The sequence below is a fragment of the Pseudonaja textilis genome, chromosome 3 (assembly GCF_049901715.1).
Source record: "Pseudonaja textilis isolate UNSWEBS1 chromosome 3, rPseTex1.2, whole genome shotgun sequence".
Taxonomy (NCBI): Eukaryota; Metazoa; Chordata; class Lepidosauria; order Squamata; family Elapidae; genus Pseudonaja; species Pseudonaja textilis.
In genome coordinates, this window is record NC_141992.1 from 87,046,083 (window position 1) to 87,071,395 (window position 25,313).

The 25,313-nt window shown below is 40.2% G+C and overlaps 1 long non-coding RNA gene across 1 annotated transcript; it reads left to right on the top strand.

Moving 5' to 3' along the window:
• Positions 1-3,160: 3,160 nt before the first annotated feature.
• Positions 3,161-23,246, top strand: LOC148126195 (uncharacterized). The gene is made up of 4 exons (XR_015742581.1): positions 3,161-3,218; positions 13,225-13,346; positions 19,599-19,703; positions 23,126-23,246. It is a non-coding gene; the product is annotated as an uncharacterized LOC148126195 (long non-coding RNA).
• Positions 23,247-25,313: the final 2,067 nt, after the last annotated feature.

Below are 25,313 nucleotides of genomic sequence, written 5' to 3' on the forward strand. Positions count from 1 at the left end.
ATAGGAAATGTATATGCAAACATAGTGCACAGAATTTCTCTTTATGTCTAAATTTGAGCATATAATCAACTCCCTGAAAAAGTGGTGTGCTTTGATTTACAGTCTATGTACATATATTTGAAACTACTGCTGTTGAATGTGAATGATACGATCCATTATAGCATTATCCAAGACTTGCCTTGGGTGCATAGAATGAAGAACTGACTTGTGCCGCATATAAAATACATAATATAGTTAATGTATATGAATCACAATTTTTTTTTTAAATCTTGTGGGCTGCATTACTAGCTGTCCAAGGTTTCCTGTGGCTCGTGGGCCTCGGGTTGGACATGTCTGGTATAATCCATGTTGCATTTCATTGTCTGTTCAGAGACACAGATTTCTCTTCTGTATAACACTGTGATCTGGTTTGTAGGTAGCAGCAACAGAAGGTAAGGAAATCATATAGCTACAGATTAGAAAACTCCAACTGAGTGTTCCCAACTAAAAAGGAAAAGGAAAAAGAAAAACCATTATCACCATAATAAACTCTCAGGTGATTGGAAAGCTAGAATATCAGGAAGAGAGGTTTTGTTTACTTTCCCTAATGTATTACATTTCTGTGAGTTATGATTTCTTGAAGTAATTCCCTAGTGTCCTGCCTGCAGTCTGAAGGACAGTATCTGTTTTTAAAATATCAGATGCTCAAATCTTAAAGTGACTTTTATAGACTTACTTTCACATTAGGAGCTGCTTGATGTTGTCCCTACGTGAATAGTACACTGTAGTTATAACTCTATTAGAGGCATTAAGATTCTTGCTATAATATTCCTGCTATGCTGTACAGTACTAAGTTTGTTATAAACTGAAATTGCATGTGCTGGCTGCTTGTTTTAGTTTAGTCTCTGTTTTAAGTGATTGTTTTGTTCCTTTATATTTTTGGAGTTGACTTTTAAAACATTGATTGCATGTTTAAAAATAACTTTACTGCATATCATCATGAGAATAATTTTCTGTTGGGCCACTAAAACGTTTTTACAAATACGTTTTAGAACTACTGCAGGGACATTCCATTGTGTAATATTTTATAATCTGACATTGTGAAATTGACATTTGTCCTCTTGCCAAATCGTTTCAAGCCAAATATTCAAAATGTACAAATAAGATACTATAGAGCTATTCCCCCAACTCTCTAATCATGGTACAAATATGCCTCTCTGATTGTTTGTTTCTGTAATATCTTCATGATTTTACCTTTGTTTTTTTCTCCAGCCCCCAAATTAAAATAGGTCAAACTTGTCTTCAGCTGTTCCACTTTCAAAGTAGTGTTTCCCTTCTTCTGAAATAATTTCTTGCTGTGGAAATGTTCTGAAATAGTTTCTTAATGATATGCATACCAGTACACTCAGGATCGCTCCAATGGCTTTGAGCCAGTTTAAGCTACAGTAGAACTACTTTTTGCCTTCTGGTTGCATCTACAGACATTTTGGTTTGGGCTGGGAGAAACTAAACACCTGGTTTCCACAGCATATGTCCATCTAAAGTGTGACTTGTGATTTCCAAGATGAGTTTCTTAAATGGTGTGGTGTAACCAGCTTGCACCAGATCATGAAAACAGATTATTAATTATTCAGAAATTTTGCAAGCTGTTTGAGAGAAAAGCTGAGCCATGATAACTAGCCTACTGCTCAGCTCTGTGGCTAGCAGCATGGCATGATACTAGCAACGGAGCCAGTAGATGGGATGTTCAATAATACCACCAGCTTCTTATATAAACAGGTTTAGTGCATGTCTAAAAGAATGCTAATTTTTTTTGAAATTATGGGTTTGGCACACTTCTAAAATAATGCTAGACTTGTATTAAAAAATCTTGTAATGCACATAAAGTTGACTTAAACCTGGAAAGTGCCAGTTATATCCTGTTCATTCTATCAATTAATGAATTAAGAGATTTATTGTAGCTTCTATTGACTGGGAACTTTACACGATCATACTTTTTGCTGTTGTGTGGCCATTTTGCCTACTCCATGGCATTCTTACAGATTAACCATATCCACTTGCTGCCAGCACTACTTTTGTAGCAGTTGTCAAGGAAAGAGTTTGCTTGTTATGGATTATTTTCTCTCTGCTTCATTTTTTACTGCTTCTCTGCACCTGTGACCTGTCAGCCAGGCTGTTTTTGGACACAGGTTTAGCACCCAGGATATGTAGATTGAAATAGTCTGACTGACAGAGATAGAGCACATTGGTGACCACATTCTATTTGTGAAACAATTTGATGGGTGGATTATCCAACATTTTACACTGCCTCCACCTCACCTCACCTATATTTAGGAGAGTGATTGGTGTTTTTTCCCTCTCTCACTGGCAGTTGATATTTGGTGAAAGAGAAAATGCAGCCAGAGTTATCTCCTCATTGCTTTCCTTAACTTTTCCTTCATTAAAATAGTAAAATCAGAACCTTTTCTAACGTAATTTAGTTTATGCAGTATAGTTTATGCTGGCATACATTTCTACCAAATCACAGACTGGAGGATAGCCTGTTAATACAGCCCTCTGGAGTCTCTGGAGTCAAATCATCATATAACTATGTTTAATTTCTCCCATTTAAAGTTGTTAACTAGGCCTGAAGATGTTTCCTTCTAAATAAGAGAAGTGGTTAAAGAGCACCAAGCTGGCAAAAGGATTAGGGTTTATAATGTGCTACCTTTGTCATCAGAACACAGTGCAAATTAAAGCAGAGTTGAAATTCCGAGAAAGCACCCCAACTACCTTAACCCTTCCTCCAACAAGTACACTATTGGGTTACACAGTTTTAATCCCAGAGGAATTGTCTCTTGACATTAAACTGTCCAAATAGTATTTATATCTAGGGCTGCCTTGCAAGTTCACTTAACCCTGCACAGCAGTTTAAAAGTAGTTAATGACAGTTCCAGCTTGACTTGTCCCTTATGAATGATCACATAAGTTCGACCTGTGCTGTCATGGTTTATGGAGGAAGGCAGTTTGTCCGTAGCCCGCTGCTTCAGCCCAAGCAGGTAATTTGAAATGAAATGAGACAGTTTCTACAAGCAGATTGATTTGGGAATCTTGCCTGTTCTTCCCTTTGACCCTTGATAAGTTGACACTACAAAGATTGTGACTTTAAAAAATGATTGGGTGCAAATACATTTAGGTAGATGATTTACCACATGTTAAAGCAAGGACAGTACATCCAGAGCGAAGCTCTCGACAGGAAGGTAATTGTGAACTTTAACAACTCATGTTTTATGTTGTCTGTATATTTCATTAATTATTTGACCAGATGAATCCACCGATAAGAAGTAGATAGGATGCGATGTCGGTAGCCACCAATGGAGAGATTTCAGTTTGGGTGATCGGTGAACAAAAAACGGTGTAAGCATTAAGTGCTTTTTCCCACTGTGGCAATCCTGTTGAAGCCTATGGCTGTTGGTCAGTTAGAATGGCAGAAAACTGAAAAGAAAGTGTTATGTCCTGAGGACTCATGGAGTTCTCACTCAGGTCCACTCACTTGTGTGGGCGTTATTCCCCCATTCCCATTGGTCAGTTCTCCCCAGCAGCCAGCTATAAAAGCAGGCTGCGGGTCCAACTGGCTGCTGATTGCTGCGAGCCAGTTCCAGGCTTGGCAAGCACGGTCAGCCCTTTATTTGTAAATAAAGTACTGTTGCACTCATGCTCTGGTTCAGCCTCTCATTGCTCAAACTTAACACTGGCGACGAGGATGGGATGGCTACCAGAAGCACCTTGCAACCGCTGAGTCACTAGCCACCGATCTACAGCCCAGAGAGAGCGATCGGCTGGCAACAAGGGAAACGCTGATCCGCAGCCAGAGAGAGCGGTCAGCTAGCGAGCGATCAAAAAGAGCAAACGCAGATCCGCAGCCAGAGAAAGCGGTCTGAGTCAAATAGTTAGAAGCGTCTGTAGCCGCTTGTTAGCCGCCACGGGGAAAGTGAAGCGCTGCGAGCCGCAGCCGCTCTGCATTTGGCGCGAAATTCAAGCGGGTGTCATTTGAATTTCAAGCCAGTAGGAATCACAGCACAGCGCTGTGAGAGTCACTAACGCCCACTTTTTGGCGCGAATCTAGACACCTCCAACGGCTAGCAGCCAACGTGGTAACCCAGAGAGAGAGAAAGAGAGGGTAGCAAAAAACCTCTCCAGAGCTGATATCACTAGTAACTCACGGCGTTCGTAGTCCCAGAGAGATTTCTCCCGCAGGTAGCCCAGCCGTTCCAGCACCATGAGTTCCAATCCAGTATTCCCGGCGTTTAAACCAGCGAAGAGAAGTGGGAATCGTATAAGAACCGTTTCAATCATTACATCGATGCGGTCGGCCTGTCGGATGCGGGAGAGCATCGGAAAAAATCCTATTTCCTAATCTACTGCGGAGCCACCGTTTACGATACCGCTGCAGCACTCGTGGCGCCGAGAGAATTAAAAACGTTCCGTGGTCGAGTTGCTTGAGATCCTCACAAACCACTACGCTCCCAGGCCTTCACAAATCGCCAGGAGGTTCACGTTCCGAATGAGGAAGCAATCAAGTAAGGAGACCATCAACCAATATATGGCCGCCCTCAGAACAGCAGCCCTGCACTGCGGGTTTGGAACATACCTGGAGGACATGCTCCTCGATCAATTGGTTTGTGGGGTCAAGGATCTCAACCTACAGAGGCGACTGCTAGCTAAAAAGACCTCAACCTCGCAGCAAGCGGTAGAGGAGCCCTAGCAGCCGAGCTAGCTACGAACTCAGCCACCGAAATTCAGGGCCCAAGCGCCAAGCTAGCAGCGTTCCCAGTCCATTCGAAGAGGTGGAAGCAGAGGAAGGCCACAACGATGAGAACGATGTCCATCGCCTCACCAATGACAGGCGGTCGCAGGTAGGGGCCAAACAAGAATACACCGGTCCACCCAAGCACATCACCCTGTGCCTAACCTGTGGGGATCACATCAAAGGGCCACCTGCAAGTTTAAAGGAGCCGTTTGCAACAACTGCCATAAGAGGGGGCACATTGCGAGAGTCTGCCAAGCCCCAAAGCGCTGCACAAAGACCCCGTCCTGCACTCGGGACCACAGAGGCAAGTATTAAACTGTCGCACGCACCGCCTTGCCAGGCGTACTTGCCACTCTGTTAGTAAAATTTCTCTCTCCGTTTCCCTAGAAGGTAAACCGTGCCACATGGAGGTTGACACAGGGTCAGCGCTCTCAATAATCTCGTGGAACACCCTCAAGAGACTCCACCCCAGCCTATCTACTACCCGGCTTCAGAGATGCCAGTTCGGTCTGAAGGACTACCAGGGAAGGCCATTCCGTGATCGGCAGAGGCAAGTTCTTTGTCAGTTTTAGAGCTTTTAAAGGCCACCTACCTCTAGTGGTAGTTAACGGCAATCTACCCACCTTATTGGGGCTCGATTGGTTTCCCCACCTCGGCCTAGGGTTAACAGGAGTCCATGCTGTCTCAACCACAGACACTGACTCCTTATTCGCTGACTACGCAGATGTGTTCAGCGAGGAGCTGGGGTGTTATAATGGAACCCCATCTCGTTCACCGTTGACCCCCAGGCAGTCCCAATCAGATTAAAACCACATTTGCTATTAGAGCCAAAACTAGACGCTGAATTGGATAAACTACTAAAACAAGGGGTCATTGAGCCAACAGATTTCGCCAAGTGGGAGACGCCCATTGTCACACCCTCAAAAAGATGGTAGCCTGAGAATTTGCTCGGACTACAAGACAACAATCAATAAATATTTACAAGTTAGCGCCTATCCGTGCCGTCATTCAGCACTTATTGCACACATTCGAACCGGGCAGTATTTTTGCTAAATTGGACATGTCTCAAGCATATCAACAGTTCCCTGTTGATAACCAAACAGCGGAACTTCAGACCATCGTCACTCACAGGGTGCCTTCCGATGCAAGCGTCTCCAATTTGCGTAAGTGTTGCCCGGGTATTTTTCAATCCCTCATGGAGCCGGATTTTACAGGGCCTCCCTGGTGTAGTACCCTACTTGACGACATCTTGGTCTCGGCCAGGGACAGACCCCAACTCTTCCAGAGAGTGCGAGCAGTGTTAGAGAGGTTCAGACAGCATGGCCTCAAGTTAAAAAAAGAAAAATGCGCCATTGCCACTAGACAGGTGGACTTTCTGGGTTATAAAATTGACGCCTCTGGCATTCACCCCTGGAGTCCAAGGTCAGGGCGATCACGAAGCTCCCACACCGACCTCCAAAAGCGGAGCTACAAGCTTTCTTGGGACTCCTAAACTTTTATGCATCCTTTTTGCCCCATAAAGCCTCAGTAGCCGAACCCCTACACAGATTACTAGACAAAAGTCACCGTGGCACTGGGGGCACAAAGAAGACCAGGCGTTTAACGCCGTCAAATCACTACTACGTCATAGGCAGTGCTCATCCAATTCGACCCCAACCTTCCTTTAGTACTGGCAGCAGACGCATCCCCTTTTGGAATTGGGGCGGTCCTTAGTCACCGACTCGCCAATGGCGCCGAGGCCCCCATCGCCTTTTTCTCCAGACGCTCTCGGCCACGGAGCGAAAGTACAGCCAAATAGACAAGGAAGCCCTAGCAGCTGTTGCAGCCGTGAAAAAGTTTCACGAATTCCTTTTTGGCCACTTCTTGAACTGGTCACCGACCATAAGCCCCTCCTGGGCCTACTGGCCGGCGACAAACAGACACCTCAAGTCCTCTCCCCTCGGATGATAAGGTGGACGCTTTCCTAGCGGCCTACTCATACAAACTTATCCACCGCCCGGGCAAAACTCTATCCCACGCTGGCGCACTCAGTCGCTGCCCCTTACCGCTCCGGCTGAAGACCCAGCTCCTGTCAATGCCATTTTTGAAATCACCCAGTTGGACCTGCCCATCACCGCCCTTGACATCGCCGCCAAAACCAAGGCAGACCAAACGCGCCCAGGTGCTCGACTGGGTGAGGAGGGGGTGGCCGGGAGGCAATGTTGATAACAAATTTGCACCCTTTAAGACTCGCATGCAGGAGCTGTCCAGTTTGCAGGGTTGTCTACTGTGGGGCACTCGGTGATCATTCCGACCTCGCTGCGTGCCGAGTCCTGGAGCGTTGCACGAGGGACACCCGGCATTGTGAGAATGAAGGCGTTGGCACGCAGCTACGTGTGGTGGCGGGTCTAGACGAGGACATTGTCAATTGGGTAAGTTCCTGCAGCATTTGCCAGGAATCCCGTCCTGCTTCCCCCATCGCCACCCCTACCAGATGGGAGCGCCAGCGCCCCTTGGTCTAGAATCCATATCGATCTGGCCGGCCCGTGCATGGAAAGATGTTCCTAGTGGTCGTGGACGCTTATTCCAAGTGGATAGGCGTGGCGCAGCTATCCACGACCACCACACTAGCAATCACCAACGTGTTAACGCGCCTGTTCGTTACCCATGGACTACCCGACTCCTTGGTCTCCGATAATGGCCCACAGTTCGCATCAGTAGAATTCAGCCGTTTTGCAGCCAACCTAGGCATTCGCCACATTTTAACAGCCCCATTTCACCCTGCAAGTAATGGGTTGGCTGAAAGGGCCGTCAGGACCACCAAAGAGGCCCTAGCTAGGTTTGGCAGAGATGACTGGCACCACAAACTCTCACGGTTCCTGATGAGCCAGCACTCAACCCCCTGTGCAGTCACCAATAAGTCCCCAGTGGAACTTCTGATGGGCCGGCGCCTGAGGACTGTATTAGATAGACTGCACCCACAATACTGCCCTGACTCTCCCCTCGCTTCCACTTCGGAGTTAGACATTTTATGTTACAGGAGCCGATATTCGCAAGGAATTTCGCTGGGGACCCACTTTGGATTCTGGGCGAGTCATCGCCGTCACCGGGCCGAGATCATATAGAGTCAGGCTGGAGGATGGTCGCGTCTGGAGGAGACACATAGACCAACTCAGAAGGCGCCTCAGCAACCTCGCAAACAAGAATCCAGAGTCTCCAGTCGAAGGGGAACCGTCCCATCCGCCACCCAGCCACCGCGCACCCAGTGACCAGCCTGCGCCAGCGTGCGTTCGGTCAGCCCAAACCCGGACAACAGCGCCCAGAGAGTTGATCAACCGGATCCAACCCACGAGAGTTTGACTCCAGAAACCAACCCGGTGGTTTCGAGGATGCCCAGTCCAGAGAGAGTGTTGGCGACACTATGCCAGCTCAACCGTCACAGACTGATACCGAACAGTCAGACAATGTTCCCGAGTTGCGCCGCTCCGGGCGCCAACACAAACCCCATCTACCTCAAGGACTATGCGTGTTCGCATCTGGGGGAAGGGGTGTTATGTCCTGAGGACTCATGGAGTTCTCACTCAGGTCCACTCACTTGTGTGGGCGTTATTCCCCCATTCCCATTGGTCAGTTCTCCCCAGCAGCCAGCTATAAAAGCAGGCTGCGGGGTCCAACTGGCTGCTGATTGCTGCGAGCCAGTTCCAGGCTTGGCAGCACGGTCAGCCCTTTATTTGTAAATAAAAGTACTGTTGCACTCATGCTCTGGTTCAGCCTCTCATTGCTCAAACTTAACAGAAAGGGTTAAGTCTCAAGATAATGTAGTGTGAGTTGCTCTTTGAAAAACTATGAATTCCCAGCTCTGACTCACTTTTAAGTCCGCCTTCTCGAAATGCTTTTACAAACATCCGATAATGGAACACTGAATGTATATTCCCAGAGAACAATGCCAGAAACAGCAATGATGATAACAAGAAACTTCTGTTACAGATGAAAAATATTTATTGCAGCTAATTAAAAATAGCTGGGGGGAGAGCACACACACACACACTGAATGTAGAGGGCTGCGATTCCTGTCTTGGCATCTTCAGTAGGACTGGAAAAAAACCCTGCCTGAATATGTGGTGAATTGCTCCCAGCCTGTATTAAGAATAGTGGACTGGAGAAGTCAATAGAGACTGAAACAGGCCATTTCTTATTAGCTTTTCAGTGTTGCTTCACAGACAGCCCCCTGTCCGAGGATCTATGACAACTTGCCATGGCCAACTCGCCACGGCCAACTCACCATGGCCAACTTGCCATAGACTAACTCACCATGGGACAAGAGCTACATTAATATCAAAGAAATGGTGGGATAGAATCATTAAAAAAAAGGATGCAAAAGGAGGGACAAAATGAAATGTGCATGACAAAAATTGAAATAATTTTAAAATTATTTTAAACAATTGAATTGACTTGTTAAATTGTCCCACAGCGAGTTGTCCAATAGTGAGTTGGCCACAATGAATTGTCCTCTGATGAGTTGGCCAAGGCAAGTTGTAATCTTTCCCTGGAGTGGGGTGGAAATGGATATTTTACAGTATCCTTCCCCTGGAGTGGGGTGGTATCCTTCCCTTGCCATGGTCACCAAGCCATGCCACACCCACCAAGCCACGCCCACAGAACAGGTAGTAAAAAATTTTGAATCCCACCACAGCCCTGGAAGTTTACTAGCTATTTGCAAGGAATGTTGCATTTTTGCTGGTGTCAACATGAAATGTCTATGCCTTAATGAAGAATTACTGCCTTCATCTCTTGAGAACATTATTTTAAAAATCTTGGATATAGTGATGGGAGAATAAGAGGAGACACAAGAGACACGTCACATTGGGAAAAAAAAGTGATTGTTGCTACATCCTTGAACACAGATCTCCAAATATCTTGGGGGCAGCGAGCATATCTGAGAATATCTTCAATTTTTATAAAATTACCATCGTAGAGAATGCATGGATGACCATAAGGCACATTTGGGATCCAGGACAGAATGCATTTATGAAATTTGTTGTCCACTTTGCATTACAGCTCCATTCCATAACATCCTTACCTTGCCATAAAGAATGACAATGCCCTAAAATCTGAAGAACAAGCCTTGCAAGTGATATACATGGATATAGATTCAAATAAATAAACTTTCATCTGGCAGCAAACTTACACCTTTTGGTTCAAGATGCAGTTGAACAGGAATGGAATTGTACCCAAAAATTGAATTCCAGAGATGGTATATCCCATTCCCCCCTGCCAGGCTATACCAATCTGGCCATTTTGAAGTAATGTAACCATTCTTGGGATGATCCAGTTCTGGAAAACAATTAGAATACAATGGGCAAAGAATACAAGATTCTAGTGTTTAGTTCACCTCTGGAAAATAATGTCTCTATTATTCTGAACATGACTGTTATTATTTTAAGTTGCTAGCAAGAAAATTTGAAAAAAATGCATCATCATGTGATCTACAATAAACAGACAAAACTTGTATGTAACATACAAAACTTAACATACATACTATGTATGCAATTGTACTATTCATACTATTTGTAAGAAGAAGCTAATACAGTCAATTATCCAGATATATAGCATGTAGGGTTTATTTGGCTATATAAGTACCCTTGTGATGTATTATCATTATTTTATTGGCAAACTGGCACCAATTCAGCTGCTCAAATCAAGTGTAATATGTTTACAATATATTTACAACAGAATTGTTAAAACTTATTTATTATGAAAATATTTTTAAAGTGTAAGGGAATGGCAAAGCAGAAATAATCCAACAATTCAAGTGGCAAATCATCATTCTAACCGATCAAACAAAATGTGCCTGTTAAAGCAAAGAGTAGATAAAACAAAATAATTAAATGAAACAAAGCAATGAAAAACACCCAAGGGCAGAATATACCAATGTCAAAGCTTTGAAAAATAAAAAGCACTTAGTGTTTCCTTAAAACCTACTGAATTTCTCTAAGGCAATGTATCTCAACCTTGGCAATAGAAAAAAAAGGCTGTCTTTTACCACTCAGTCAATTTCCTTGGGAAAAAAATGGGAAGAGACATAGTGGAGGGCATTCCTTCAAACAGTCCTATTCCCAAACTTTATTATGGTTAAGAAGAACCAGCATTTTGAACTATCATTTGGAAACAAACAAGAAACCATTAGAGATGGAACAAGACAGTTTAATCAGAAAAAGGGCTCCTACAACCAAATGTGGTGGTGTTTTAATACTGAAATATGGTGTTCAAAATCAAGTATTAGCTTACCTTGAAAGAAGTGCAACCACCCCCCCGCAAATAAAATAATGTATGAGTTACCGTAGCCATTACCAGCATCAGATAGCTACACTGATTTTTTTTCCTGAAAGATTTCAAACTTGTCTTTATTATTCATTTAATTCTAAATATTTGTTGCAGGATTTTTTTTTCTTTTCTAAAAAGGCAGGGATCTGACTTCTATGGTGGCATCATTTAAAATTATTTACTATTCCTTCTGCTCATATTTTCATTGAACTATGTTAAAAATATTTTCCTGGAATGTTTCTTTATGTTGTCCATTGCCTTTAATAGACGTGCCATTTAATAAGCTCTCTACCTGTAAGGATAGACTATTTGACCTCTGTGACCTGCCACTGGTAGACATAGTATAAGATTGCTTTGTGAAATAAAGCTGTCGGTAACATCAACAAAATAAAAAATGATCGTATTCCAATACTCTCTGCTGAGTACTATGACAGCACTGAAATATGGAATAAAATTGAAAGTAGATTAGTTTTGGGCCCTAAGTCATGTTTTGACAAGATATAAGAGAAGTGAACATATCTTTGAACTTTTAGTTTTAAAGTTTTTTAATGAAAATATTTATCATTTTGTAAGGTTCCTTTCTTTATCACAGATGGACTGTATAACCTTAAAACAATCCATTCTCTTATTGTGAGGGATATAAATACTGGTCTATCTTCTTTTATATTAAACAACACAAAGGAGCCATACACAGTCCGAATGAAAGTATGTGGTGTTCAAACCAATGCTTGTACCATGATGATGGTGATAGTAATAACCTTATTGAGAATGTTGTAAAATCAATTCCTAATAAGCTACATATTTTTAAAATGCAAGAACAGGTAAAGTATACCAAGCAAGGAAGATTTTTTTTTGCATATTTTCTGCTTACTCTGAGGAAGATCTTAGATCTGAAACAATGGGATAAAAGGGCTTGACTGGATTATGTTCTTAGGGAGAAACTGAAGTGAATTTCAATGTTAGAAACACTTGCAAATGCATGTATTTACATAAACATTATTTAGATCCCCACTGCTTGTCTGAAAGCATGATGTTTTAAATGCTGTTGCCCCACAGCACTTGAGGGATTTCCTTAGGTTGAACAGTCAGATTAAGGACATTAACAAAATTGACTCTTTTTAAAATGGTTTCATCCATGGGATTTGGATGTCATTTATCGTAATTAAAATTTGCAAGCCCAGTTTCCCTTGAATATAAAGAAATATTTATACCAGCCTCCCTGATTCTGGCATCATTGAGATGTGTTGGAGTACCAATTCCAGAATTCCTGGATTTTATTTATTCAGTGTCTATGCTGCCAAATCCAAATGGATTTCTTACAATATTAAAAAAAACAAAGTTTGAATTTCCCCAAAGAGATTAGTAGCAATGAGTTTCTTTCTAACCAAGAAGCATAATTGTCTGGAGGGTAGGTGAGACTTACCAAAAATGCATAATACACCGTAATGCAAATTCCACTCCTTATCGACAACATACAAGTACAAATAATAAACTGGTGGAACTTGTGTTGTGATACCCTGATACATGCATTTTGAGTTAGAAACAGGCAGCTATGATGGAAAGAAAAATTATCCTGAAATGTCTGGGCATAAATAAGTAGTAATGGGTGGTGTCAATCAAAGGAACAGGGAGGACAGTAGGATTTTCCATCTGTAGGCTCTGAGAAAGATGTTCGCCCCTGTTGTATCCTGTTTTTTGAGTGAAAGTGAAGTGTACACGGGCAGTGAGAAATCTTTCATTTTCAATTTTGGTGCATAGGTAGAGCCTGTGGTAAAAAGAATGGTTCCTTATTTCTGTATCATGTATGTTGCTACTCTACGCATTATGTTAAAGGCTTAAGTGATTATAGATGATAGATGATAGATACTCCTCCCAGTGTATTTCCCAGATGTTTTGTGAAACAGTTCTATCCATCACAAATATAATATGCTACTTGCAGAGTGATGAACTCTACTTCTGCTAAAGTAGAGTTTTAAACTAGAAGAAGAAATAAAAGAATTAACAGAGGCAGGGTAGCTTCAATAATGTTATTTAATATACTTTATTGGACAGTATATATGTAACAATGAAGCATTTTAATCCTCAATATTAATTCACTGCTTCATAATCTGTGCTGCTTTGATAAATTATGCTGTCATCTGTTTTCATTTTAGATGGCAGGCAAGGAGACCAGTACAAGGATATCTCACTTTGATATGTTTCATTCACAAAGTTCCTGATCAAACTAATGCCTACCATCAAGCAATGATCAGAAAAGTTATATTTTTCATCAGTGGTGGGATTCAATTTTTCTTACTACCGGTTCTGTGGGCATGGTGTGGTGGGTGTGGCATGGCTTGATGGGCATGGCAAGGGAAGAATACTGCAAAATCTCCATTCCCACCCCACTCCTGGATGAAGGTTACTGCAAAATCCCATTCCCTCCCTACCCCACTAACCTGCTTTCCAGCTCTGTTCTCATGTGCAGGCCAACAAAAGAAGACCCAGCCAATCAACTGGGACTCGGGAGGCAGAGAATAGATGTGGGTGGGGCCAGTCAGAGGTGGTATTTGCCGGATCTCTAAACTACTCAAAATTTTTGCTACCAGTTCTCCAGAACTGGTCAGAACCTGCTGAAAAACTGGTCAGAACCTGCTGAAAAACCTCTGTTTTTCATGCCATATAATAAAATGTTACATAAAATAATGTTAGAATATACTTACATGTTTATTACATGTTGATGTATGATGATGACACATATTCATGGATGATGATGATGATAATGATGGTGACAACAATGACAATAGCACTGTTGCACTATTTGATCCATCCTTCTTTTGACCTAAATTAACTTATTGATAATAACAATATGTATATCCATTTTGATTCAGAAAGTCAAAATTGTGTCTCTCCTGATTTGTTTGTCAGAACATAGTTTAAGATACAGTAGGCAAAACTTAAAGAGAAATTGAGAAGGAAGGATACATCTTGACACAAAACACATGCTCTTTCTAATATAGTCCAATCCTGTAAATAACTCAATAGATCGATTTCTTTAAAAAAAAAATCACAACTGCTTGATGCACAATATTGATTCATTTTCATTTCCCAAATCCATCCCATTTTATTTTCATGAAGAACTAAACTATAATATGCTTTTTAACAAACAAACACATTGAATTATTGCACCACTTGAATGAATAAATCAGTGAATGACATCTCATATCTCTCAAAGTAATGATCATAGATATCTTATGGTACCTGTTTCTAATTTAATCATTTGCAGGGGAGATAATACTCATACTTTAGATTTTTGTAATCATGTGACATTAAACAATGGATTAAACAACGGAGAGGCATCTTTGAATTAATCTGGTTGAAAGAATACTTCCTTATATTTTTAGCCAGATGTAAAATCATTTTAAGTGAATCTCCTTATCCAGTATCTCTCTGTTTTACCACCAATAGCAAGGTTGCCTCTTCTTAACCTCTGATGTGGAAACTGCCTGATTTGTCTGACTTGATTAGTTAATTAATTTCACCTTCATTTAGTAATAAGAAGTGTAACTTGGAGCTCTCTTTCTCTGTCGCCCTCTTAATGCAAATGACCAAGAGATGGCAGCACTGTCTCCACTGACTTTTAAAGAAAGCTGCAGGGAAAACAAGGTTCCTTGGCCAGCCATAAGATAAAGCTTTATGTGGGTTGTGAATTTCAATGGTTAACCCCATTTTCAATTAGAAAATGATGATTAGAACAAGTAATAACAATGCCACTATTTTTTTTCATTCACTGAAAGATATAATGAAAGATATTCTTTGGAATTAGTGACTAATATGCTTTTTTGCAATACACAAGAGGCTTAATTGAGCCAGTTTGCTTTGCCATCATGACTCTTTGAGTTAAAAAAAAAACAACAGAATCCCTAAGACCACCCAATCTTTTTCAGCTGATTGATACATTTGGAAGTGTAAGATTCAATTACAGATAATCCTTGATTTACGACCACAATTGGGAGCAGAATTTCCATTGTTAAGCAAGGTGGTTATTAAGTGAGTTGTGCCCAATTATTAGTTGCTAAGAATCATGTGGTCATTAAGTGAATCCAGATTCTCCCAATGACTTGCCTGTTGAAAACCCCCTGAGAAGTGACAAATGCCAATAAAGTAAGCTCCAAGACCCCTGCAATCATCATAAATATATGCCATTTGCCAAACACCCAAATTTTGATCACATAACCGTGGGGATGCTACAATGGTCATTTTTTCCCCATTACTGTTGTAACTTCTAATGGTTGCTAAGTGAATGGTTTTAAGTTGAGAACTATCTGTATAGGCACACTTATAGCCATGGGTGGAGGGGTGAGGTCTTGCTTGTTCACAAAACAGTTCTTATAATGATATTATGAGATACAAAGCAGCTATTTGTTAGGCTGTTGGATTATTGGATTGCTCTCATCCCTATGATTAGATGATGCTATCTAATCTCTCCCCTTTCCTTCATCCATTTCGTAGGTAACCAATCAAGCTTCCGTACAAGGTTTCTTTTTTCTAAAAAAAAAAAAAAAGTGATTTAATCAGTGTCCAGAAAATAAAAATAGCTGACGATATGCTTTCCAATATGATACTCGTTGCTTTTTAAAATTAATATAATGCTTTTAAAATACACTCAGGCCAGGGAGTGTGATCATGGAAGGCCTTCGTAGCTACAATGCTGCTGCCAGATACATAGTGGGGACCAAGCATTACAAGCACATTTATCAAATATTTCTGATTTCCTTGACATTCTCTAATGAAATGCAAATGAAGACAGGGTTTCCACACTCCAGTAAAGGAAAGAATGAAGTTTCTTGCATATTTTACAAAAGAAACAGAAAGGAACATGAAATCAAATTGTATTGCTACCTCACTTTCCCTAAAAAGCTTGATTTCTTTCTAGCTTCAACCTCACATGACCTGGGAACAAAGGCCTCACGATGGATGGATTGATATTAGTTTCTTAAATGGCAGTGCAACATAGTAGAAACATCAAGTAGAATTAACTTAAACCTGGAATTCTAAAGAACATGTCTGGAAATTATTCTTTTATAGTTCTGTTTTCTTTCTCTCACTTTTCTTCTTTTAAATACATTTAACATTATCAAGAGGTGATAACATAAAGACATATATCTTATTAGCACTAGATATTTTTCCAGAGTTCTAGCTACATTTCTTAAAAGTAAGAGAAAACAGTAATGGAAGGCCTGTGAATTAATGAGTATGTTATTTTGGAAGATTGAGTTAATTCCTGTTGAAGAGAACTTGTTAAAAATAGTCAGTGCATGGTATGATGTGCTGAGCTGTTAGAGAAATGGCAAAATGATGATGATGACAGTATTCCAGAATGGAAGATAGCACAAGTGGGGAAAATCAAAAGATCTAAATTTTTCTGAAGGAGGAGGAGGAGAAGAAGAGGAGGAGGAGGTGGAGGAGGGGTGGAAAATATTGTTTCTTTAGTATCAGATTGACTCAACTATAGTAATCTCCAAGATATGTTGGTATACTAAAAAAAATCAATTTCAATTTCAGAAATATATTATAATTAATTAGTTGATTATGTGTCATCAAGTTGATGTTGATTCCTAATGACCTCATGAATAGCTTTTCTTCATGACGATCTGTCCCTAAATAAGTTTTTCAGGTATTTCAGTAATATATATATATTCTAAATATATATAGTAATGTATGAAAAAGCTCAAATATGCCCAGATATGAATTTGGACCATTCCATATACTATGGAATTATATTTACAGTAATGCCAGTGTGAGCAGAAAAAAGTGTCTACAGAAGAGGAACCCTCTGATTTATTTATTTTTGCTCAATGCTTTTTGCATGTGCAGCCCTTAGATCCTAGGCCCTCTCAGCAATGGACAAAAAAGGAGAGTTCCCACCTCTTGTTGTTTGTAACGTACAAACTTATGATTGTAACTATGATTATGACTTATGACTTGCTGTTTATGTGTACACTGTGAGCTTATGCACCAGAGACAAATTCCTTGTACATCCAGTCACATTTGATCAATAAAGCTATTCTATTCTATTCTATTCTATTCTATTCCATTCCATTCCATTCCATTCCATTCCATTCCATTCCATTCCATTCTGTTGAAAAAATGTTTAGTAACCATCTGCCATTCCAGGAAGCATCAAGAAACAAGCCTCTATTTAAAACAACAACAACTAAAGGTGCAAAGAACTTTGCACGTTTTTCTAGATAAATGTAGAAAATCCTCCACCAGATAGATTTGTAACAAAAAAAAAAGTCAGTCTGAAAATTTGCCAGGCTGGAAATCCGGTCCTGAAAACAGGGTGTTAAATAGGATAGGTCAATTCCCATTCCCGCTTACCCTTTGAACATATAGTCATTATCTGCATGGATACAGATGTATGTCATAGGAATTAGCATGAGGGACCACATTGGCTTCATCAATCACAGAATGCACTATTAGGATTGCAGATAGTCCTTGATTTACAACAGTTCATTTAGTGATTGTTCAAAATTACAATGGCACTGAAAAAAATGACTTGTGACTATTTTTCATATGGTAATTGCAGCATCCCCAAGGTCACATGTTCAACATTCAGGTGCATGACAATTGGTTCATACTTACGACAATCCCATTGTCCCATGTCAAGGACTACCTGTTTTTGCATTTCTCAATAATATCAGAAAACATACTAGTGTACAGCCAGCCAATAAATGAGGTGAGCAAATTGAAGTGAATAGAATAGCAATAGCACTTAGACTTGTATACTTCACAGTGCTTTACAGCCCTTTCTAAGCAGTTTACAGAGTCAGCATATTGGCCCCAACAATCTGCGTCCTCATTTTACTGACCTTGGAAGGATGGAAGGCTGAGTCAACCTTAAGCCTGGTGAGAATCGAACCTCTGGCAGTTGGCAGAATTAGCCTGCAATACTGCATTATAACCACTGTGCCACCATGAACAGAAGTTGAAGAAGAATAAAAAAAATACTAGTAAAGTACAAGGGTAAAAATGTAAAACAGTCTGTAGAATTATAGGGCAGCTGTAACTAGAGATGAACTTCTGAAGGCCGAACACGTTTGTCATAAATGAAAAGGCCAATGTATGCTTAAGCATATTTTGTTTTGGCCCTGGAGTAGCAGATTGTCCTTTCTGTCTCGTTTGCTTTCAATATATTAGTCCTAATGAATCCATTACATGTATGTCCATCACTATGATAGAGCAAATCCTGCCTGTGAGTGATGGCGTTCCTTACTGAAAACAACGAAAACATAGTGACTGCCATTTCAGAATTTAGAGATGTTTATGGGGAATGAAGATGTTAGTAGCAGAGGAGGTTCTTCCCTCTTAGGACCAAAGATGAATATTTATGCCTGCTTCTGTCTGCTTTTTGAAACTTAAAAGAAGGAACTTGTCAAATTAGTCCTGAGACAAGGGTGGGATTCTACCAGTTCACACCTATTCGCTATAACTGATGGTTAACATTCTAAGCAGTTCGGAGAACTGATTGTTAGAAGAAATTACTGGTCTAATCCTGTAAGGAAGGCAGGAAGGAAACATTCTGGGGTTGCTTACAGAAACTGCCTCTCTGTTAACCCTTACTACATTCTTGGCAGGACTAGACTTCCTGTCTCTGAAACTTCTCTGGAGTTTTTTTTCCCCTCCTTTGCTGGTACTTTGCTTGTGTGGAGTGACCATTGAAAAAAGTGACTTATGACCCTTTTCCACACTTACGACTGTTGCAGCATCCCCACAGTCATGAGAGGCCAGGTGAGGAGATGCGTGCCTCGATGTGAGTGATGTTGAGTTGGCCATGCCCAGCCAGTAACATGACCACCAAGCCATGTCCACCCAGTCACATGACTACCAAGCCATGCCCACCAACTAAGCCACGACCACAGAAATGGTTGTTAAAAAATTTGAATCCCACCCCTGCAGATAATCCTCGACTTATAACCATTCATATTGTGACCGTTTGAAAATACAATGGCACTGAGTAAAGTTACTTTCGACTGGTCCTCGCACTTACAACTATCGCAGCATCCCGTGATCAAAATTTGGGAGCTACGCAACTGGCAGGTTTTTGTGATGCAGGATCCTTGGTCACTTGATCCCTATTTGTAACTTTCCCGGGGGGCTTCTGAGAAGTAAAGTCAATGGGAGAAGTTGGATTTGTTTCGCCACCTCATGATTCACTTAACAACTGTGTGATATGCTTAACAACTGTAGCAAAAAAGGCTTGTAAAATTGGGTGCAACTCGCTTGGCGTCTGCTTGCTTAACAATGGACATTTTGATCCCAATTGTGGTCATATGTCAAAAACTACCTGTATAGTAGGAAGCCATGGGAATAGAGAAAGGGAAGGGGTGTTTTATTTAGAATGGATTTATCACGGGTTTTAAAACATATACTCCCTACATATTTATTGATTATTTTAATGAGAAGCTGTTCAGAAATGTTTTCAAAAATATTTCAATTATCAGATTAGAAATCAATTTAATTTCCTTTTTTGTTCATATTTCAGAGAGGTTAACACAACAGTTACAGCATCACACTTTTGTCAGTTTTCAATGGGCTTCTAAAGTGGCATTAAGGAATACTGTATATAAGCAATGCTCTAACACTGAAGGTAATCATTAGCAAGCATGTAGCAGTCAAGAGTTCCAATTCACTTCTCCTTTTTGGAAAGGAGGTGCCACCCTTTGTGTTGTAATCGGTATCTTTCTTGTGACAATGGAAGACTGAGGCATGGCTACTCATCTAAGGTCCCTGCAGGAGTCCTAGTTTAGCAAGAAGCTTTCTGGTTCATCACTCAGCTCTCTAAATCATGGTTCTGGCAACATGCCTGCTGCCTTTACAAGAATTTAATGGACTTTGCAAGGAACTGTAATTGGGGGCCTGGTCTCTAGATTTTATCATTTGGTACCAGATAAACAGGTTGAGTTTAAGTCATAGGATTCCCAAGGGGCATCAAATCTGAAGAAATGGTTCCAGGTGACTGAGCATGCTCCATTAGGTTCACTTTGTTGGAATTACAGCAAACCAGTTCCTGAAATGTAATCTAATGAAAAAAGGTAAGGGAAAAAATTGTAGCCACTGGAACAAAGGAGCTGTGGAGAATGTAAGATGGGCTCAGAAAATCCAAGCTAACTTTTTTTTAAGGTAGAGTTTTACTTCACGTCATATCCTTGTTCCCTGTGACCATCCACATTTCCCCCTCTCTCCCTCTCCCTCCCTCCTTCTCTCTCTCTCTCTCTCTTACTGAGAGAGAAAGAAAAATGATAGCATGGATAACATAAAAGCACACTTTTTAACATAAGCCTGAGAGAGAATAATGGTATCACTAAAGTCTATTCTATTATTGTATCATTTAGGGAGAGAAAATATAATGAAGCAAATGCATGATGGGAAACCAAGTCCCTTGTCCCTCATCTTGTTTCTAGCGCCTCAGTGAGCCCTTATTATTCACTCCCATCAATCTTCTTTATATAAGTTAGGTTAGATACAAAAAGCATTTATGTAGTTCTTATGGCACTACAAGAACTACATAACTACATGTATGTTATGTACATGTATGTAGTTTTGTAGAACTACATTACACAAGAACTACATGTGCTTCATTGACAATGAGAAAGCCTTCGATTGTATTGATCATGAGAAGCTATGGAGAGCTCTACAAGAAAATCTGGTCAAGTTGATGCCGTCACTGTACACAAAGGAGGAAGCCACTATGTGAATGACGCATGATTGGTTTAAGATAGAGAAAGGAGTGCAGCAACATTGCATTCTCTTCCCTTTCTTATTCAAATACGCCTAAATGATCACAAAGAAGCTAGATCTTGAAGAACCAAAATTGGGGTAAAGATTGGTGAAAGAAATATCAACAGTCTTCCATATGCTGACGACACAACTTTCCTCTCAGGAACCAGAGAAAGCCTGGAACATCGGATCAAGAAAATCAAAGAGGAAAGTGATAATTTTGGTTTCTCTCTGAACATTAAAAAGACCATTGCAAGAAAGGGAAGCATCAAAATAGAAACTGACGGTGAAGAGATAGAATGCGTGGAAAAAAATCACTTTCCTAAGATCTCAGATAGCCCAGAGCGGTGAATGCAGCACAGAAATAAAATGTTGGGTTATAGAGTTGCACAGCCATGATGAACATGAGCTGAATATGGAAAAGCAAGGACATCAGTCTGGCAACCAATATTAGTCCACTCTATTGTGTTCTCCGTAATTATCTATGGTTCTGAAAGTTGGACCTTAAAAAAGCAAGATGGGAAGAAAATTGACTCATTGGAGCTGGGATGCTTAGAAGGCTCCTGTGTATTCCTTGGACAGCAAAGGTAATTAACAAGCCAGTACAGGTAATCCTCGACTTATAACACTGGAAGGCAAAAAGAGTTCATTTACTGACCATTCAAAGTTACAACGGCACTGAAAAAGGTGACTTATAATCTTTTTTAATATTTACAACCATTGAAGTATTCTCATAGTCATGTGATCAACATTCTGAGCCTTGGAAACTGACTCTTATTTATGACAGTTGCAACGTCCTGGGGTCATGGAATCACCTTTTACGAACTCCAGTCAATGGATCAAAGTCAGTGGGGAAGCTAGATTCACTAAACAGCCATGTTACTAACTTAACAACTTCAGTGATTCACTTAACAACTGTGGCAGGAAATGGAGCAAAAATCACTTAACAACTGTCTCACTTAGCAACAATAATTTTGAGCCCAATTGTGATTATAAGTTGAGGACTACCTTCTATTGGAATGCGTAACACCAGACATGTCAGTGGAAGGCAAAATCATGAAATTATGTCCCAATTACCTTTGCTATGTCATACAGGGGAATTCACTGGAGAAAGCAATTAAATTAGAAGAGTTAATGTAAAAGGAAACCAGGCCATCAGAGAACCATCAAAGCTGACACCAGCCAGAGCATGGAAAAACTCAAAGAAATAGTGCAAGATAGGAAGATGTGGAGAGACCTGGCACTAAGAGTCAGACTCAACTGAAAGGATATCATTATCATCATCATCATCATCATCATCATCATCATCATCATCATCACCATCACCATCACCACTACCATTTTTTACTTCTTAAATACAGTTACATTTATTTGTTTATCACATTTATAGAACATTCCATATGATATCAATTCACAAACATAAAGCGCACAATAAAAGTACAGTTAAAATATCCACTTGCCAACTAAGCATAATATACAAATTATATAAACAAAATTATCACCCAAACAAGGTAGTATCAAGGCCCAAGTATCCACTGGAATAACTCCATTCTGAGCTGCTTCTGGGAGGTAATCAAAATGGGAGCCAACTGAATGTCCACAGGGAGGCTGTTCCAAATGTCCGATATCATCACTGAAAAGCAGCACCGTGGAGTTTCAGTCCTCTCACCATCCTAAAGTGAGGAACCTCTAGCAGCTTCTCCAAGATAGATCAAACTGGCTAGGCCAATTCTAAGGAAGTTATGTGAATCTGTAGAGGTTAGTACTATTCCTTATAAATTGCACCAGAGGTCTATTGGTTATAGTGCAGAGGCACAGCGTTGGTGTAATCTGCTCCCATTAACCAAAACTAGTTAACACATAGAACTCTTCTCTCCTGGAATAGTTTAGCCTCCACTCTTGTCATCACCCTACAGCAATTTGCAACCTTTACTGCTGCTTTATTGCCGCTTGAGACTGGCAACTCCATACCACTCCTTCCAGCTATGAATCACACACAAGTTGGTAACTTCTCATGTGGCTCCAATAGCATCCCAACAGCTCCAGTGACCTTGGCACCTCCATTAGGTCAACAAAGAGTTCTGGCAAAACTGTAGGCAACTCAGCAACTTTTCCACTAACAATAAGTCTCCAGGCGAAGTCCTTCTACCTTCTTCTTATTTTTGGCCTTCCCCCACAATTCCCACTCTCACTCTAACCTGTACATTTCTCACGCTACATTCATTTTTCCACACCTTTACCCAGCTACCCTCTCTGGTACCATTCATGGTAAGCATGTTTTCTTTTCCACAGGTTGAAACAGTGAGAAGTTCATGGATGAATTATCAGCATTTCAACCAGCAGATTCTTCTGTCTTTGCAAATTTGTCTGAAATCTCTCCTTCACTGCCAATAAACTTGTGTGATGCAAAGTATTTCCACATTTACTGATCTGAATTTTATTTTCTCTTGGGGTCATATAAGCTTCTACCTAGGATAACTTTCCATACCTAAATTTCAGTTTTGAAAGCCAGAATTGGAAGTGCCTGTGGCTTTCTTATACATAGGTAAATCTGGCAGTTTCACCTTTTCATACATTGTCATGTCAATCTTTTCATCTGATTATTTAAAAAATGAAACAAATTGTCAGCTATACCTAATCATTTCACAAAGAAAGAATAGTGCTAATGAAAAATCAGCAATAATTTAGATCCTGCAGGCTGCTCTGTTGCTCTGTGAATCTTAACATTCACAGCATGTTTCTTATTGTCATCATGTTGATCATGCTCTTTTCTAATTTTTTTAAAATATGTATTTTAAGTGATGGCCAACACATGTGTGGCAACACAGCTCATACTTCACAAACATTTCCAGAGTGCCTGTAGACTGAAAATAGGTGCCATCAGTTACATGTGCAAGTATGGTCCTAATAACCATGCAGATGCCTTCAAAACTCAGATGTGACAAAAATGAAGTTGCCCATCATTACTTTTTTGGAAGTTTATGTATCAGAAAACTCCAGAGATCAACACATCAGGTTTATTTAAGTAATGCAACTTAGAACAAGGCAAAATCATGATGAATCAACAGTCATCCTATATACTTTAAACCACAAGGAACAAATAAGCAGAGAAACCTCTTAGTGATAAATGTTTAACCATCTTCAAAATACTTCTGACATGATTCTATGTTCATAATTACATAGTTGTTTGATATGCAAAAGTCTGGTCAGCGAACTCATTTGTGTAGGTTCCTACCATTGTGCCAAATCCATCTTCTTAAGAGTATATTTGTTGTTTGCCATTAAGATAAGACACATTGCACAAACAACAGTTCACTTTCATTATCTTGTTTTACCTCAGCAGTCACATGGCTGTTTGGAATCTCAGTGTAACAAACAGAGAATACGATAAGTCTCTCCAGAGTTTAAATACAAGAGATAGTTGAGTGTGGCAATGTTTGTTCCTTGCTATTTATTATCTGTAGTAGCATCATGTTAAAGTTTAGGAGTTTTTCCCCCCACCTCTAATCTGGGAATTCATTACAAATGTAGAGATAAAGTGTATTGTGATTGGTAGGACCTAAGTGCCTATAGGATTGCACACTAATCCTTTGGAAGTCTTTAAATTTTGGTCACCTAGATTGTTAAACAGGCAAATAAATTATAACAAAATATTATTATTATTTTAATTCTAGGCCAGGTCTACATGATAAATGGAATGATTCCATTGCAAAAGAATTTTGCCTTTTGCATTAAAAAGCAAAGACAAAACACTCTCAGTATTGTCAGAAGGAATTAGAAACTGAGATATCCCAATTCTCTCCATCTGTGCAAGAATATCTAAAATAATTATATCCCACAAAATATTTGAAAATATATTTACAACTTTGGGACACATCTAGTACATCTGGGGTCCCCCCCCCCAATGTTGTCTCATCCTTCTTTGAAGGAATTTAAGGCAGTCCCAAAAGTGCTTTTTCAAAAGGCAACTTGACTTTCTATTTTTCTGAACTGAAGATGAAGAACTGAAGAAGCTTCTTGGACGAGAAGCAAAAAATTTTCAAGGAAAGAGCAAAAAACAAACTCTGGTTGCCTTTTGAAAAGGCACATTTGGGATACATTTTGTCTTGGAAAACTGAGAATTTCCATAGAAATGAAGGGCAGTGATCAAATAATTGTCCCTATTAGATCACATGGAGTGAGGCATATTAGAATAAGAATACCTAACTGGTCCAAAAAGATTCTTGTGGCTGTGCAGTTTTATCCAGATTTATACAATTGAATGCCCTGTTACAACATATAGCTTTAATTTAGAATCCTTTATAGGATTTTAGGGTAGTAGAATATCTCCTTTATGAAATCCAATGAAAATGACATTAATACTCTGCAACAACATAATTCCAGAACACAGGTAAATAGGATGGCAAATAAGAAAATTTCTCCAAAATTAGGCCAGGAATTTTAGCCATGAAATCTGCAATTTAATATCAGTCTCAAAGAG